This window comes from Periplaneta americana, chromosome 2 (assembly GCF_040183065.1).
Source record: "Periplaneta americana isolate PAMFEO1 chromosome 2, P.americana_PAMFEO1_priV1, whole genome shotgun sequence".
In the NCBI taxonomy this organism is placed as follows: Eukaryota; Metazoa; Arthropoda; class Insecta; order Blattodea; family Blattidae; genus Periplaneta; species Periplaneta americana.
Window position 1 is genome coordinate 189962068 of NC_091118.1, and position 18698 is coordinate 189980765.

The 18698-nt window shown below is 35.4% G+C and overlaps 1 protein-coding gene and 1 long non-coding RNA gene across 3 annotated transcripts in view; both read left to right on the forward strand.

Annotated features, from left to right (window-relative positions):
• LOC138694957 (uncharacterized) overlaps window positions 1–18698 on the forward strand; it is a 223060-nt gene that overhangs the window by 129689 nt on the left and 74673 nt on the right. The window lies entirely within an intron of this gene.
• LOC138694955 (solute carrier organic anion transporter family member 74D-like) overlaps window positions 1–18698 on the forward strand; it is a 110084-nt gene that overhangs the window by 28497 nt on the left and 62889 nt on the right. The window lies entirely within an intron of this gene.

Here is an 18698-nt window from a genome sequence, read left to right on the forward strand (position 1 = left end):
CAGTAACCAATATAAATGACACTCGGGAAGAAATTAAACGCAGAATAAATATGGGAAATGCCTGTTATTATTCGGTTGAGAAGCTTTTATCATCCAGTCTGTTGTAAAAAAATCTGAAAGTTAGAATTTATAAAACAGTTATATTACCGGTTGTTCTGTATGGCTGTGAAACTTGGACTCTCACTTTGAGAGAGGAACAGAGATTAAGGGTTTTTGAGAATAAGGTTCTTAGGAAAATATTTGGGGCTAAAAGGGATGAAGTTACAGGAGAATGGAGAAAGTTTCACAACGCAGAGCTGCACGCATTATATCCTTCACCTGACATAATTAGGAACATTAAATCCAGACGTTTGAGATGGGCAGGGTATGTAGCACGTATGGGCGAATCCAGAAATGCATATAGAGTGTTAGTTTGGAGGCCAGAGGGGAAAAGACCTTTGGGAAGGCCGAGACGTAGATGGAAAGATAATATTAAAATGGATTTGAGGGAGGTGGGATAAGATGATAGAGACTGGATTAATCTTGCTCAGGATAGGGACCAATGGCGGGCTTATGTGAGGGCGGCAATGAATCTCCGGGTTCCTTAATAGCCAGTAAGTAAGTATAATTTGGAAAACAAAATATCGGCAGACCACAGTAAGAGGGTCGAAACCACGCGGCAGAAGCCCGGATACCAACAACCCAATTCTGTTATTATCCCATGCTTCGGTATATGCTAACTGACGTATATTTGCCTAAGACGTGTCATAATTAATCTTTATTTTTTACTTGGTTACTTTAACGATGCTGTATCAACTACTAGGTTATTTAGCGTCGAAGGAATTACTGATAACGAGATGGTATTTGGAGAGATGACGCCGATGATTCGCTATAGATTACCTGACATTCGTCTTACGGTTGGGAAAAACCTCGGAAAAATCCAACCAGGTAATCAGCCCATCGGGAATCGAACTCACGCCCGAGAGCAACCCCGGATCTGTAGGCAAGCGCCTTAGCCGGAGGGCTGCCTTCTGCAGTCAATACCAGCAACTTAATGAAAATTATGTGTTGAGGTGAGAAATTGAATCTCCCTTTTCCTCTATATCACAGAAATTTCCTAAAAATAAAAAAAAAAAACTTCTGGGCACCCATATTTATGTCCAACTTTTTATTACACTGTAGTAGCGAAACCAATCAGGTTAAGTGACCCATTTCACCGCTAAAATGTACCGTGTTCCATACCATTAAAAGCACAAAAGAAGCTGTCATTTTATGTTACTTTATTGTGTTCTCAGTACGGTCCGAAACATTTAATGTAATCAGAAAAATGTTGTTGTTTTCTAATGCCAGGTGTTTGACAATAAAGTCATTTGACCTCTTGCACTCCAATATTTTTTCAAAGATATTATCATGGCCAGCCACTGAAGCACAGATTTTGAGATGTTCCGAATCCATTTCTTGGTTTGAGTTGCACAATGGGCAGTTAGGGGACTGATATATTCCAATTCTATGCAGGTGTTTGGCCAAACAATCATGGCCTGTTGCCAATCTAAATGCAGCTACAGACGATTTTCGTGGTAAATCGGGAATTAACTGTGGATTATGATGCAGAGAGTTCCATTTTTTCTCTTGAGATTGTGTTATCAAATTTTGTTTGTTGAAGTCTAAGTATGTAGATTTAATAAATCTTTTCACAGAGTAATACGTAGATTTAGTAACAGGTCTGTAAGTAGTAGTGCTGCCCTTCTTTGCTAAAGCATCCGCATTCTCGTTTCCCAGGATTCCACAATGGGATGGTATCCATTGGAATGAAATTCTTTTATTGAGTGATATTAATTGAGAGAGCATTTTAGTTATTTCTGCTGTTTGAGATGAAGGTGTGTGTTTAGAGAAAAATGTAGTGTAAATCTTAAAACATTAACCATGGCCACAAAACTGTCTGTGTACGATCGGCCACGAATTGCTGCTCGAATGGAGGTGTGGCAGTCCCCAATTATGGTGCAGAGATGGTGGAGAATGGTGAAAGGAAGGAATGCGAGCTGGACTACAAGACCATCAAGAGAATTCAAGCCAACTTGATTCGCACTGGCTCAGTTATGCAACAGAAGGGTGCTGGCCGACCAAAAACAGTGATCACAGAGGAGGCCAAAGCAGCCGCTGCTGAGGCCTTCCAGAGAAGTCCTAAGAAATCCATTCGACAGTACCAGCGGGAATCTGGTGTATCCTATGGGTCAGTGCAGCGGTTGCTAAAGGAAATGAATTGGCGGCCATGGAAGCCACACTTTGTGCAAGCTCTGTCATGTGAGGACTGTGATATCAGAATGGAGTTTGCGGAGTCTCCAATAGCATGGATTCAAGAGGAACCTAACCTTATGCGACATATTCTATGGTCAGACGAGAGGAGTGTGGCCGGATGCCAAATGAAATGCTTGTGAGAACAGTACGGAACGTTCAGCCAAGTCTGGAAAAATGTGCAGCAAATGCTGCTGCTTACATCGAATTTTAATATTGGTGAAATTTTAAGCAATGCTAATGATTGGACTATTAGTTTATGCTACTTTGATCTTATCAACAGTAATCTCACTAGACGTTTTGATTTATCTAGAGAAAATCAAAACTCGAGTGGGATTTAATTGACTATTACACGATTAGAAGAAAGTATATAAAGATTAGAAGTAACGAAGTACTCCACTACAATAAAATATTAATTGACTTACGAAAATACAACTGTCTTCAAATGTATTATTGTACCATCTCTAAATTACAAATTACGCTAGATTGCAGTTGTGTGTTATATTTAGCTGTTTTCAAGTTATCAGTTGTGCCAACTATAGAATCTTCATTGACCTCTGTGGACGGTTACTAGTCAAGAAGGCTTTGTTCATTCAGTTTCATTTTTATTAAAAAGTTGCATTCCACTTCAATTATCCGGATCCCAGTAATGAACGTCACATGACAGATGATTTTCAATAAATCTTAGTATCAAACAATCTCTGATACGTGACTATTCATAATATCATATAGCAGAAGCTATAACATAACCTATTATAAACAACTGTTACAAAAGTTTTAATTAGGGATGATGAAATAAAGAAAAAAAATTTAATTAACGATGGTGAAATAAAAAATAAACATTAATAATTTTAAAAGGAACAATTATTGAAAATACAATTTTCAAATTTGAATGTTTTAGTGGTTGGTGGTTCAGTTGATGTTATATTAGACGTGTGCGTAAAAGAAGTGGAACTCGTTGATGTAGGCCTACATGGTGTATCCCTCAACTTATTCAGGATTTCCGAATGGTGCTCTTCATTTATTTGAAAAAAGGATTTCAGGGAAGATGCATAGGTATGACCAGTGATCTTTATTAATTCTTGTTCTTGAATGCCAATGCGAGTCATATTTGAAACTGCTGTGTATCGACTGGAGTGTTTTGTAATTTTCTGTTTCTTTTTTTTTTTGTTTTTTTTTTGTTTTTTTTTTTTTTTTTTTTTTTTTTTTGACGTCCAGACCAATGCAGTTTGAAATGTTGACAAACAAAGAAACAAATGCTAGGGTAGTGATAAAAATATACAAATGCTAGGGACGCTATAAAATTAAACAAATGCTAGGGACGCGATACAATTGTGCGATAAGCGGCCATGATTGGTTGAAAGACGTTCTTTCGTACCGTTTTATTGGTCAAAAGTAGTATGACGTAGTAAAAGTGTAATAGTCATGTTAATTAATTTACATATGACAAAAGATTTCTCTCGCGTGGAAGGCATTCTGGAATCTCAAGTTCATCGTACTGGAGAGAACACTCAGCAAGAAACTTAGAGTAGAAATACCTTGGAGACCTGCGTAACTCCTGTAGGCTACTTTTATATGGGTGCCAGACATGGTCTCTTATTGCCAAACTTCGTAACAGTCTCCAAATATGCCAAAGAAAGATGCTGAGAAGGATACTAGGCTTATCACTGAGGGACAGAGTTCCAAACGAAGTGCTACAAAAGATGTCAGCAATTAAAGATCCAGCACTGCAAGCCACCAACACCAAATGGAAGTGGGGAGGCCATGTTGCAAGACTTAGAGACGGAAGATGGACGCAGAAAGTCACACTATGGGATCCCCGCATTGCCAAGAGATCACTCGGAAGTCCAAGAAGAAGATGGGCCGACCTCTTCAGTGAACGAGTAGGAAGCCATTGGTCAAGCAGAGCAAGACATAGGGAAGACTGGAAAAACTTAAGAAGACAAGTGAACAGCGACTAAAACCAGTGCGACAGAAACAAGCGAACAATACCAAACTGTGCAGAATGTGAACCAAGTGAACAATTCCACTCTTACGCGGAGTAGCTCACCGCGTGAGACAAATAGAGCTCTCCCTCTATAGGAGGAGGCCTTTGCCCTTAACGGGACATTTTTAAGCTAATCATTTCATTTCATAATCCGAAATTACAACGCAGCAGTACAGTGGAAAACATGGTACAGCGAGCTCAATAGTCATTTATTTACTATCCTTTGGAAACACATTTGTTACGCATGAGTAAAGCGCACAAACACCGTCTTAAAGGTCTGTGTTTACATCGCAATACACGAGTATGTTTCTCTCAGCAGACTAATAGTATTTGTAAGAAGCATCTCATTAACTGAACTCGGCTTAGTTTTATAACGGATTACATTTTGTTGTATAGTATACTTTGTCAGTCATTACGTCCTTGGTATTCTTCTCGCTACTCAACATGACGTCAAGAATGAGCAGTGGACGCATAGCTCGGAACTGACAATAAATGTACTGTACTTAATTTGCATATTTTGGATTAGAGAGGAATATTAAGAATTTGATAACATTATTTGCAGAATAATGATTATATTCTGGAAATTTGTAAGATTATAAATCATCCGAGTTTGCATTCGTCAGCATGAGTCAGGATTTATATAATTTAAATGGATTACATAAACATAAAATTTAAATTTCACTTCAATATATGAAGGCTTGTATGCGGAATATTACGAAGAGTTGTGTACAAACTCGGAGTTGTAGAAACAGAGTTTTATCTCATTTTATCAGTTCTGCAATCACCCGCACCACACTTCAGTCGCTTCTCAGTATTCTCAAACTCTTTGTATTACATTATACAAACACGCGTGACGTTTACAGTGGATTACTCAGTATCGCTGATGTGTTCGCAATATGGAAGAGTAAACAAATACATTACGACTGATGTGTTATCTCGATATCTGACGCCGAATAAGGATCTCATCGACTTGCGCAACAGGATACAACAATTGTTTTTCAACAAGAAATATTATCATAGGCGATGTCACAAAAGTGCCCAAAAGAAATGAAAACCTCTCGTGATAGGTACTGTATTTAATAAGACTATTTCGCGAATATAATAATATATCATTATTACTCAATTTTTCTATGATATTTCCTGACTTCATGTTTAGCAATTGCCCTTTTCCGATAATAGAAAAAAGTTTAAATCGGGAATTTAATATAGAAACACATGTTGCATTTATTGATCTCAAGAAAGCTTTTGATCAGTAAACCGCAACAAATTTACAGAAATACTAATATGTGATAATATTCTACAACAAATAATTGAAATTTTTTAACCTATACAAAGAAACTTTAATTTCTGTCAAAATTGATAAGAAAACGTTTGATTGCTTGGAAATTTTTACCGGTGTCAATTATTTTTAGTAGCTTATTTTACGACGCTTTATCAAGAGCTTAGGTTATTTAGCGTCTGAATGAGATGAAGGTGATAATGCCGGTGAAATGAGTCCGGGGTCCAGCACCAATAGTTACCCAGCATTTACCGGTGTCAAACAAGGATGTCTTCTGTCACCCCTCTTGTTCAATATTTATATGAAAGCAATAGTACGGGAATTCAGAAACTCAAGACATGGTCATATAACTATAAATTGAAATTTGTGTCTGGACGTACTGACTTATGCAGATGATTTGGTTTTGCTAGCCACTTCAGAAGATGATTTAGACTACAACGATCAGACTCTAGTTTTAAATTAATAGCCGATAAATATCGCATGAAAAATCCACGAAAAAAAACCAATGGTATTCTGCGGCAAAGAACCTGTACGAAGCAAAATTTTTATAAATGGTAACATTTTAGAAAGGATTAATGAATTCAATTATATATTATGTTGGAATGATTTCCTGAACAAGAAAAGCAATATTATTATGTTTATATTTTTCTCTTCCTAAACTTGTGTCCTCCAGTCTTTGAATTTTTGGCACGTCAGGTACATTAGCTAAGTGGTGTGTGGATAAGCTTCAGGGCTTCTACCGCGTTGTCTTGGTGTTGGTGGCTGACGTTTCGACCGCTGGTGGTCATCTTCAGAGCAGTTGTTGGATAAGGAAATAGTATGAGAGCTCGTATATATTATATAGTAGTCTCGATGGGGGGGAGTACTTGCGGTGATAGCTTGCAGACTATTTCCTTATCCAACAACTGCTCTGAAGATGACCACAACACAGCGGTCGAAACGTCAGCCACCAACACCAAGACACCGCGGTAGAAGCCCTGAAGCTTATCCACACACCATCTACACCAGCCGCGGAAGCCTACGCGAACACATTAGCTAAGTACCTAAAATAATTATTATTCTAATAACAACACTAACCATGCTTAATCAAAAAGAATACTATTGTCATTTATTATTATTATTATTATTATTATTATTATTATTATTATTATTATGTTTTCACACGTCTTGAAATCAGTTTCAAACATGATTTATATGAATAATTTCAAGGGAAAAATTGTTCCGGGGCCGGGTATCGATCCCGAGACCTCTGGTTGAACGTACCAGCGCTCTACCAACTGAGCTACCCGGGAACTCCACCCAACACCGTCTCAACTTTTCCCTTTATATCCACACAACTCGCGTGGGCTGACGAAACGCCAGAGACCCACATCGACTGCACACAATCTCTGTGTGACTTGGAATTGTGGTTTTCTGTTAACGTACACAGTGACGTATATAAAGGGAAAAGTTGAGACGGTGTCGGGTGGAGTTCTCGGGTAGCTCAGTTGGTAGAGCGCTGGTACGTTCAACCAGAGGTCCCGGGATCGATACCCGCCCCCGGAACAATTTTTTTCCCTTGAAATTATTCAAATCTGCTTTGCAGGGAGCTTTTACCTGAAAGCCTAGATTTGCATGATTTATATGATTTTTACCTTTAACTTTGGCATTTCTTATTTTGTCTTCCTTCTTTACTTTCCTCTTTCTCTTCTTTGGCCATTACATATTTGGATCTTGTTCATTTTGATGACCTTTCATTTTGTAAAACAAATATTTAATCAATAACGCAGACAATAACAGTTAATATGGCGATGAAACAAACGAAGACAAATACTAATGTCATCTTCATGATATTTTCTAACAAGAACCGCATAAGTTTGTGACTTGTCCATCTTTTGCTAGAAAGCTGTTGGACTAATCCTCTTTTTGCAGAAACGCTAATTTCAATGGCACAAATTCAGTTTTTGTAGAAACTTGTTATGTCAATAGATGCCGCTTGAAATGAAGTGAAGAAAATACTGTATTATTCTCAAAATTTGAATTTTTGGACTTGTCCGGTTTTTGCTATCAACCCTTTAATTATTACCCTCAAAATTTATATAATGTTGAAACACACGTCATATTGCAAATTATTTAATAAGCTAATCAGAATATTAACGTATAATTTATATCTCAGTTAACAGTCATGAAGGTGACTATTTTATCATTGTACGTTTCGCAATACTTTATTTCCATTATCTTATCGCGAATGATATCAATGTTTATAGTTTACTTTCTTGGACTATTATTTAAAAGTCGTAGCATGTGAAATACCGTAATTTAATATGCATAATGTGAGAAAATATTTCATTTTATGGTCTTCACAGAAGATACTGTACTTTTCTCTTTTTTTCTTATTTTCCTGAGTGAGTAAATGCATTGCACAGCGATGATTTTACATGGCAATTATCTATTGTCTTAATCCTCTTAGCTAAGCGCAGTTCCAACCACACCAGCTGACTATACTAAGGTCCGCTGCTTACCTAGCTTCTTACAGGCTAGCTCACATGCCCTTATACCAATCCCCTCCCTGCTAGAAGGCGATTTGAGAATGCTGTGGAATTAGAACATTTGAGAGTTGACGGAATGATATAATTGGTAACTGCTGCACCAAAATGAAACTGGTAATAAATCATGAAGAGAGGTTTGAAAAATCGAAATAAGTTTTTATTAACATTCATCGTTTTAGAGGAAATCGTTATGTTTCTACGAAGCATTTGGCAATATCACGGCTACTGCAAGAACTCTAGCAAGCGCGGCCACCCATCCCTTATCTTCCCCTCTTGCTCTGCTATACTCACGCGACACTGCGCTACGTTGCAAGATTAATTTTAACGATTTTTACAATTATTCAATTTAAATTTATGGCTAAACATTTTAATTTGCAAAAAAAAAAAAATGCTCAAGACATTAATTGTTCAGATTATTTTTACCTATCTGCTTGTATAGCAATCAGCCATTACTCTCAGGCCGTTACTGCAATAGAGCACTGCAAACATTAACCCTTTGCAGCACAAATTAATTTCTTATGTTTTTCATGTCATGGATCATAACAAAGCTTCGATAAATTTTTTTCAACATTTTAACTCTGCACACAATTTCAAAACATAGATGGCAGTACACGACGCATAGATATAATAGCTTTCAAGGAATCTACAAGATCTGGATTCATAATTGATCCTACTGTGCGTTTCGAAACGAATGTGGAACAGCCAGCAGAAGTGGATAATGAAAAAAGAATATCTACAATCCTACCATTCCATATTACCTCCAAAAGTACCAGCTAGAAGAGCTTTAAGTAATCGAACTTCTGGTTGGAGCAAGAGGTACCGCTACTCTCTTCATGAAAGATGTGTCTAAGAGGCTTGGAATACCTACATCTATTATTCCGATTGTAACTTCAGCAGCTTTGAAAGGATCAATTGCTCTCCTGAAGCATCACCTATATTCGAAATGAAACCAAGTTCATTAGCATTCTTTACTTTTTTGTAACACTTGCCTCTCTAAAACTAGGTATATTTCCACCAATCACAAAATGTATTTGCAGCTATGTACTTGTAGGAGTTTCATTGTCAAAACAAAACTAATGGTTCAATGAACTTGTAAACATTTATATGGTTAAGTACTCTTTGTCCCTTGTGGCAGCTCACGAATAGTGAGAAGATTTCTAAATTAATAATTTACTCAAGAGGTTGTTTCTTGGTGGAATATCTGTGCCATAAAATTTAGAAACAAAGAAAACGGTGGTTCTTCTGAATAACCACTATGCTCCAAAGGGTTAACAGTGCTTCATCGAAGGATAAGTGTAATAAAGGTTTTGTTACATTTAACATGTAGAATAAGCTCTTAAATTTTGGTTTATCGGTCCCCTTCTACCCTATATAGTGGGAAATTACATTTAACATTTTAATCACAGTTGTGATTATTATTATTTTTTCTTCTATCCAGTTTTCTTTATCATTGGTCACACCCGATCTCAAGCATTATGCTTTTCGGGTATGACCCAGTTATAATTTTATTTATACAACAATTTGTAATGTGTATTTGAATATGAGATTGGTAAGCAATTTTGAATTTTGAAGAATATTCATACACGAATATTACAATAGTATTGTAGAATCTTTCTTAATGTATGTAATTTTTGCTTGCAATAATACAATTAACTATCCAACTAAAAAAAATCTAAAGAACAATAAATTACTCACATCTTTATTGGCTAGAAAATGAAGCTCAACAACATGGAATTGCAATAATTACTGACATGCAAAGACTTAGCAGAATGAAATGAAAAGTGCAAAGCAGTCTCTAATTGGTGGTGGTGGTGGTGGTGGTGGTGGTGGTGGTGGTGGTGGTGGTGGTGCATAGGTTCATAACGAAAATGCAGATCTATTTATCAACAGTAATCTCACTAGAGGTTTTGATTTTATCGATAAATCTGCGAGTGGAACACGAGAAGAAAGTATATAAATAATAGAAGGAACAAAGTACTCCAATACAATAAAATATTAACTGGTTTACGAAAATACAATTGTCTTCAAATGTATTATTGTACCATCTTAACAGTACGCTATATGGCAGTAGTGTTTTATGATTATGTTTTCTTGTTATCAGTTGTGCCAACTATGGAATCTTCATTGAACTCTGGACGGTTACTAGTCAAGAAGGCTTTGTTGATTCAGTTTCATTTTTATTAAAACATTTGCATTCCACTTCAATCAACCGGATCCCAGTAATCAACGTCACTTGACAGATGATTTTCAATAAATCTTAGTATTAAACAATCTCTGATACGTGACTATCCATAATATCATATAACAGAAGCTATAACAAACAAAACCTAAATAACATAAACAAGTGTTAGAAAAGTTTTAATTAGGGATGATGAAATAAAAAATGAACAGGAATAATTTTAAAAGAAACAATTATTGAAAGTAAAATTTTCAAATTTGAATGTTTTAGTGGTTGGTGGTTCAGTTGATGTTATATTGGACGTATGCGTAAAAGAAGTGAACTCGTTGATGTACATGGTATACCCCTCAACTTATTCAGGATTTCCGAATGGTGCTCTTCATATATGACCAGTGATCTTTATTAATTCCTGTTCTTGAACGCCAATGCGAGTCATATTTGAAAGTGCTGTGCATCGAATGGAGTGGTTTGTAATTATCTGTTTTTTGACGTCCAGATCAGTGCAGTTTGAAATGTTGGCAAACAAAGAAACAAATGCTAGGGTAGTGATAAAAATAAACAAATGCTAGGGACGCGATAAAATTAAACAAATGCTAGGGACGCGATAAAATTGTGCGATAAGCAGCCATGATTGGTTGAAAGACGTCCTTTCGTACCGTTTTATTGGTCAAAAGTAGTGTGACGTAGTAAAAGTGTAATAGTCATTATAAACGACTACATGTTTCTCCGTCACAGCAAAACTAACTTCATTCTCCCGACGTTCTTCTTCCTGAACACGATTTACAACGAAGTCCGGTAAGTTTATTTAATCGCCGCATCCGGGTCTACAGTTTAGGAATTATGAGACGTCAGTGTGAGACAAAGACGAATGACAACCAAGGCTTACTCGCTCCGTATTGTATTGTAAACATTCTCTGCGTAGCGTAATTGCGGAACTCCGTCAAGTAACATGTTAGATAATCTCCTCAGCATCTTCCCGAGCGAGAAGATGTATTATAACTGTATCATCGTCGTGATTATGTTAGTATGTACAATATTTTCAACAAAATTATTAAAGTTATAAATGCATTTGCAAGAACACGGCGTTGTGACCTATTCCTTATTCCACCTCGTAAGGATTTCTAACATTTGAAATTTACGGGACGCGCGGCAGAAGAAAATGTGATCATAAAGGGAATGAAGAAACCATAAAATAACTTCAAATGGAATCAAAACTAGTTTTATAATATCATGTAAACAAAGGCGAAATTGGGAAAGGTATATAGTAGGAATGAAGACAGTACGCGTCCCAAAAATAAATATTGCAATATAGGGTAAACGTTGGTAATACCGTGATGTGAGTAATTTGTGATAGTTCTTTTTGAGAATTGCTGAATATTTTTTAATAAATAAGCTAATATTCTGTTCGGCTCAACTGTAAAATATGTCCTTTGATATGTCCCCCTATGCTTTAACATAAATGAAGGAGTGCCAATATCCGTCTTGATAAAAGAAAGAATGTGGAAATGAAGTGTTCAGTCCATGTCACAACCATAACACTTTTAACAAATATACAGTGAAATGTACTTTGATATAACAATCTATACTAATAATAAATCTGTAGCCGAAATTTTTCTGGTAATTTTCGATTTTCCAAAAATAATTGGTCCTAACATATATAATTAACCACCCTGAAACCGAAAATCGCTTTTTTGAAATTTTTGTTTGTATGTCTGTCTGTCTGTCTGTCTGTATGTATGTTTGTTACCTTTTCACGCGATAATGGCTGAACGGATTTCGATGAAAATTGGAATATAAATTAAGTTCGTTGTAACTTAGATTTTAGGCTATATGGCATTCAAAATACATTATTTAAAAGGGGGGTTATAAGGAGGTCTGAATTAAATAAATCGAAATATCTCGCTTATTATTGATTTTTATGAAAAATGTTACATAACAAACGTTTCTTTAAAAATAATTTGCGATAAGTTTTATTCCTTGAAAAATTTTGATAGGACTGATATTTAATGAGATAAATGAGTTTTAAAATTAAAATAACTGCCATCTAAGGCCGTGTAATGAATTAAAAAACAAATGACTTCGTCTATAAGGGGCCTTGGTCAGCAACAATCGAAAGCTATTAAACATAGCCTACAGACAATGTTTCTGTTTGTATGAAGTAATATCGGAAGCTAAATTAACCGATTTGTATAATTAATTATTATTTCACCATTGGAAATTCTAGTTTCTCTAGATGGACATAATGCTATAATGTTATTACAGTAACGTCTGAGTAAATCGAAGACAGGTGAGATTAAAATAGCTTCTTATGCACAGAAAATTTGATAGGCTATTTTGTACATTCGTTTTCTGTATTTATTAAAATAATATTTATGTACACTCATTTTAATCTCAGAGAATTAACGAACAACGAGAGTGTATTGATTTAGTATGCAGTAATAGGACGTTAGCTTAGCAATCCATTATTTTATAATTCAAATTTTAACTATGCTCAATTGAATCGTGTTAAAATACATTATATATATATATATATATATATATATATATATATATGCAATAAATGCAATGCAAAAAAAATTGGGTAATGAGCGAAGCAGATTATCTTGCGCTGTTGTAAAAGTTGTTCCCTGGATCAAACGTCCTATTTTAATTATGTAATTACTTTATATTTATTTCTAACGGGTGCAGCGGAGCGCACGGGTACGGCTAGTCTACTAATACTCCCGTTACCTCCACATCCATTCTAAACCGTTTACGTATGACCGAAACCGATAGTCGAAATTTAAATATTTAACAATTGGCGGTATTTCGCGGTGGATTATGGGACGTAAAAGGTGTAGTTTGACGTCATATTCGTCGCACCGATTTCAAGTATATTTGCCTGGATTACTCCCTCTTTTCTTTTTATCCTCTCAGGGGTAGGCCTGTTCTACGTAGCGGAATATTTCCTATAATATTATCCCGCGACTTTTTTTAGTAACAAAATATTTCCTCTTTACACTTCGTACAATGAGAAAGTAAAGAGATTATTTACACTCGAGTCCTAATTTAGAATGGAATTAAGTCTCTAGTTTCCTTCTAGAAGTAGAATTCACGTTCTCAGGAACTAATCATCCCTCGAGTCACAGCGAAGCAAATGGTAAATGTGCGTTAATTAATTTCGAAATTAATGGCACCCCATCATTCTTGATGTCACACGAATTATAATAAAATTGAGACTGCACAGAATTTTACGCACTTTAGTCTCCCAGATGACATTCACCTTCAAGTCTATGCCCCCTGTTTCTCGGCACGTGTCACACGTGTGGCAATAGTACCAACCTCCCCGCTTCCTTAAGAAAGTTCCTGATAAGCTGCTTCTACTTTGTGTTTCGACTTATGCCTGGGATGTCGAAACGCTGTATATAAACACATTACCAAAAAAGGACACTTCTGAAATGCAGTAGATGTTTATTAGGCTGACTTCAAGATGAAACAATGCGGTTATAGGTATCTGCATGATTTATTGTATTTGATTAATTGGTTGTATGAAATTATAAATGAACATTTGTATCTTACTTACTTACAAATGGCTTTTAAGGAACCCGAAGGTTCATTGCCGCCCTCACATAAGCCCGCCATCGGTCCCTATCCTGTGCAAGATTAATCCAGTCTCTATCATCATATCCCACCTCCCTCAAATCCATTTTAACATTATCCTCCCATCTACGTCTCGGCCTCCCTAAAGGTCTTTTCCCTCCGGTCTCCCAACTAACACTCTATATGCATTTCTGGATTCGCCCATACGTGCTACATGCCCTGTCCATCTCAAACGTCTGGATTTTATGTTCCTAATTATGTCAGGTGAAGAATACAATGCGTGCAGTTCTGTGTTGTGTAACTTTCTCCATTCTCCTGTAACTTCATCCCTCTTAGCCCCAAATATTTTCCTAAGCACCTTATTCTCAAACACCCTTAACCTATGTTCCTCTCTCAAAGTGAGAGTCCAAGTTTTATAGCCATACAGAACAACCGGTAATATAACTGTTTTATAAATTCCAACTTTCAGATTTTTGGACAACAGACTGGATGATAAGAGCTTCTCAACCGAATAATAACAGGCATTTCCCATATTTATTCTGCGTTTAATTTCCTCCCGAGTGTCATTTATATTTGTTACTGTTGCTCCAAGATATTTGAATTTTTCCACCTCTTCGAAGGATAAATCTCCAATTTTTATATTTCCATTTCGTACAATATTCTGGTCACGAGACATAATCATATACTTTGTCTTTTCGGGATTTACGTCCAAACCGATCGCTTTACTTTCTTCAAGTAAAATTTCCGTGTTTTCCCTAATCGTTTGTGTATTTTCTCCTAACATATTCAGAACATTTGTATCATTAGATGAATATTTCGAAGCTTTGAGTTACTAAGTGGAACAGTGAATATTTGTGTGTGTTGGAATGAGTAATTTAGTGAGATCTTGAGGGGCTATTAGGTCTACAACTTTCGGTAGCATAAATTAAGTAAAATTCAAAATCTAATTTCTAGATATTCTGAATTAATTTTCTGCTGAAATTTTATATAATAATTAAGCAATACCTCAGGTCAATAAACAATTTTTTAGAGTTGAAAAAAAAAAAACCTTTATTTTTAAGGGTAATTGTATTTTTTTTTTAATTTGGGAGAGGGTGTAGGGTAATTTGGTTTCTCTGATATCTTGTAAAATTGTCTATACTTTCTATGCTTTCTTCATAATGAGGTTCACACCTGTAGAGTAACGGTTAGCGCGTCCAGCCGCGAAACCAGGTAACCCGGGTTCGATTTCCGGTCGGGGCAAGTTGCTGGTTGAGGTTTTTTCCGGAGTTTTCCCTCAACCCAATATGAGCAAATGCTGGGTAACTTTCAGTGTTGGACCCCGGACTCATTTCACCGGCATTATCACCTTCATCTCATTAAGATGCTAAATAACCTAACCTGTTGAAAAAGTGTCGTAAAATAACCTAATAAAATAAAATTCATAATGGGTATGTTCAACCCTGCCGCAATTAATTGCATATTCAGGGTGAATCGTTAGTAATGTCACTAATTTCAGGGGGTTACTCTTTAAGATATTTCAAACAAAAAAGTTTAATACAATTTTGTTCGTTTTTGCTTTCTTTTCGAGATACAACTTGTTTTATATAAAACATTTCATTGCGTTTCATGAGTAGAACATTGATTTAATTCCCAATACGCTCAGTAAATTTAAGAGAGCAGCGTATTACGGTAATAAATGCTTGAAAGAAGTTTAGCTTTGTTCTTTAAATGTCCAGAAATTTGAACTGAACAAATGTAACTTTTAATTCTGAAAAGGAATTTTAAAATGTTACATTTGTTCGGATCAAATTTCTGCACATTTAAAAGGCATTCAATCATTTGTTATCATAAAACACTGTTCTCTTAAAATGGCTGTGCATATTGGGAATTGAATCAATGGCTTTCCCCAAACACGCTATGAAATGTTTAATGAAAAAAAAAAATTCTCGGAAAGGAAGCAAAAACGAACAAAATTGTGTTAAACTTTTTTGTCTGAAATATCTCAAAGAATAACCTCCTGAAATTAATGACAATACTTGCGGTTCAACCAGTATCTATAGATAAAAACTTATTGTTAATTTTTCCTCATGAATTGTAAAAAACATCTATAAAATTATTAACGAAAATTTGAAATGATATAACAGTGCTCAAGGCAGAGTTTATTCTCCAGTATGAAATACACGTGTATGCAAAATTTAATGAATTTATCTAAAAAAAAAAAAAGATATGGAAGCTATGAGGGAAACGGAGTTGGAAAGTTTAAGTTATGGGAAATGAGCGACAAACTTACCGAACGTGAGAAATTTTGTGCATATTTAAATGGCCAAGTCTGTTGACACAGTCTCACATTCTGAACAAAAAATGTCATTTAAACATTTGTCTTAATCTCAATGTTTTCAGAGTTACACTAATTTGAAGTTGTTAGTAAAATACCTTTTTTCTTTAGTTTTAAGAGTAAAAGAATATTACAAATAGAGAATGAACTATTCAGAAGTATCATTTCTTTAATTGACTAGTATTCTCAAGCTAAAAATGTGTTGTTAATTGTTCTGTACAGATTTTGTTTTTGAATTTTTAACTAAAAATTACATCATTATTACGCACTTATCACAAAAATTGTTACAAATCATACGACTTTAGGAACTTGATTCTTTACAGCTTAATATTATGTATCCTAATGTACAGTCTCGTAGAACATACAAGAGTGGCGTGATTTGTAACAATTGTGTGATAAATGCGTAATAAAAATGTAATTTTGTAGTTACAAATCGAAACAAAATTCTGTACGAAGCACCTGTGAAATTCACAAGTTTCCCTGGAATCATTTATAGAAAAAAAAAACACAATTTCATGGAAAGATTTATTGGAACAGATACAACAATTGTTGAGCTATTTTTCAACACATTCCCCACCGGAATTAAGACATTTGTCATACCGTTGGATCAACTTTTATATTCCTGTGTCGTAGAAGTCTGCAGCCTGGAATCGGAACCAGCCGTCTGCGCCTCTCCGTCACTGTGAAAATGCTGCCGGTTTGTCTTGCTGCACGATAACGCTCGGCCACATACGGCTTGGCACATAACAGATCTTCTGCAGGAGTTCCGCTGAAAGGTGTTTCAACATCCACCCTACAGCCCAGATCTAGCTCCCAGTGATTACCATCTTTTCTTACACATAAAAAGCATGTAGTCCACAGTGACAGAGAGGTGCAGACGGCTGTCACACACTGGTTACGATCCCAGGCGACAGAATTCTACGACGCAGAGATACAAAAGTTGATCCCACGGTATGACAAATGTCTCAAATCCGGTGGGGAATGTGTTGAAAAATAGGTCAACAATAATAATTTCTGTAGATCCTATCTTTCCATGAAATTGTATACTTTACTTGTGTACTTTGTGATCTGGTAGAATGTAAGAGAAGACCCTACTGGCCTTAACTCTGCCAGTATAAATAAATAAATAAATAAATAAGTAAATAAATAAACAAATAAATTATTATTATTATTATTATTATTATTATTATTTTCTTTGTCTAAATGACCCCAGGGAAACTTACTTTCTGGACGCGTCTCGTACATCCAAGTGTTCAATCTTCATTCCTTTACTCTCATCTGATGTTCGAACAAAAATAAAAGGAGTTGCTTGTTTAGCAATTCGAAGAATACAAGGCAGTTTCTGGAATAACAGTAAAATGGTTATACGAGTATAAATCTATAGTTATGTAATGATTTATAGAATAGCATAAACGGTCTCGCTTCCGGGGGAATGTGTTGAAAAATAGCTCAACAATAATTTCTGTATCTCTTGCAATAAATCTTTCCATGAAATTGTGTGTTCTTTCTTTAAATTACCCCAGGGAAACTTACTTTCTGGACGCGCCTCGTACATCCAAGTGTTCAATCTTCTTTTTTTTTCACTTCATTTCATTACTCTTCAATGTATTTTCATCTCATGTTTCTCCGAAATCAAATTGTACTTTATTTTTAAGTTTATTATTCTTCCGTATTCTCTCCGCAAACATATTGTATTTTTCATTTAACCTCTGCTTTGTATTCTGGATCTTAGTGGTCAGCCGTAGATTTCGGCCAGATGTCCCAAATTGTGGAATTTGTTGTTACCTTTAACTGGTGTTCGAATAGAAATAGAGTTGCTTGTTTAGCAATTCGAAGAATACAAGGCAGTTTATGAAATAACAGTAAAATGGTTATATAAGTCTATAGTTATGTAATGATTTATAGAATAGCATAAACGGAAAAAAGTAACTATTCAAAGCGGCATTCTGAATTTGTAGAGTGCCGGAACTTTGCTGAAAACACCAGAGTGAACTGGAGGGCAATCAAATTCATGCATGTATTTCACATTTTACCGGTTATTTAATCAGTTTCCAGTGTTTTCACATATCAGCATGAATCATTCTTTTTCAATATCTATACTAATAATAAATCTGTAGCCGAAATTTTTCTGGTAATTTTCGATTTTCCAAAAATAATTGGTTATAACATATATAATTAACCACCCTGAAACCGAAAATCGCTTTTTTGAAATTTTTGTTTGTATGTCTGTCTGTCTGTCTGTCTGGATGTTTGTTACCTTTTCACGCGATAATGGCTGAACCGATTTATATGAAAATTGTAATATAAATTAAGTTCGTTGTAACTTAGATTTTAGGCTATACGACATTCAAAATACATTATTTAAAAGGGGGGTTATAAGGAGGCCTGATTTAAATAAATCGAAATATCTCGCTTATTATTGCTTTTTGTGAAATATGTTGCATAACAAACGTTTCTTTAAAAATGATTTCCGATAAGTTTTCTTCTCTGCAAAATTTTGATAGGACTGATATTTAATGAGATAAATGAGTTTTAAAATTAAAATACAATGCCATCTA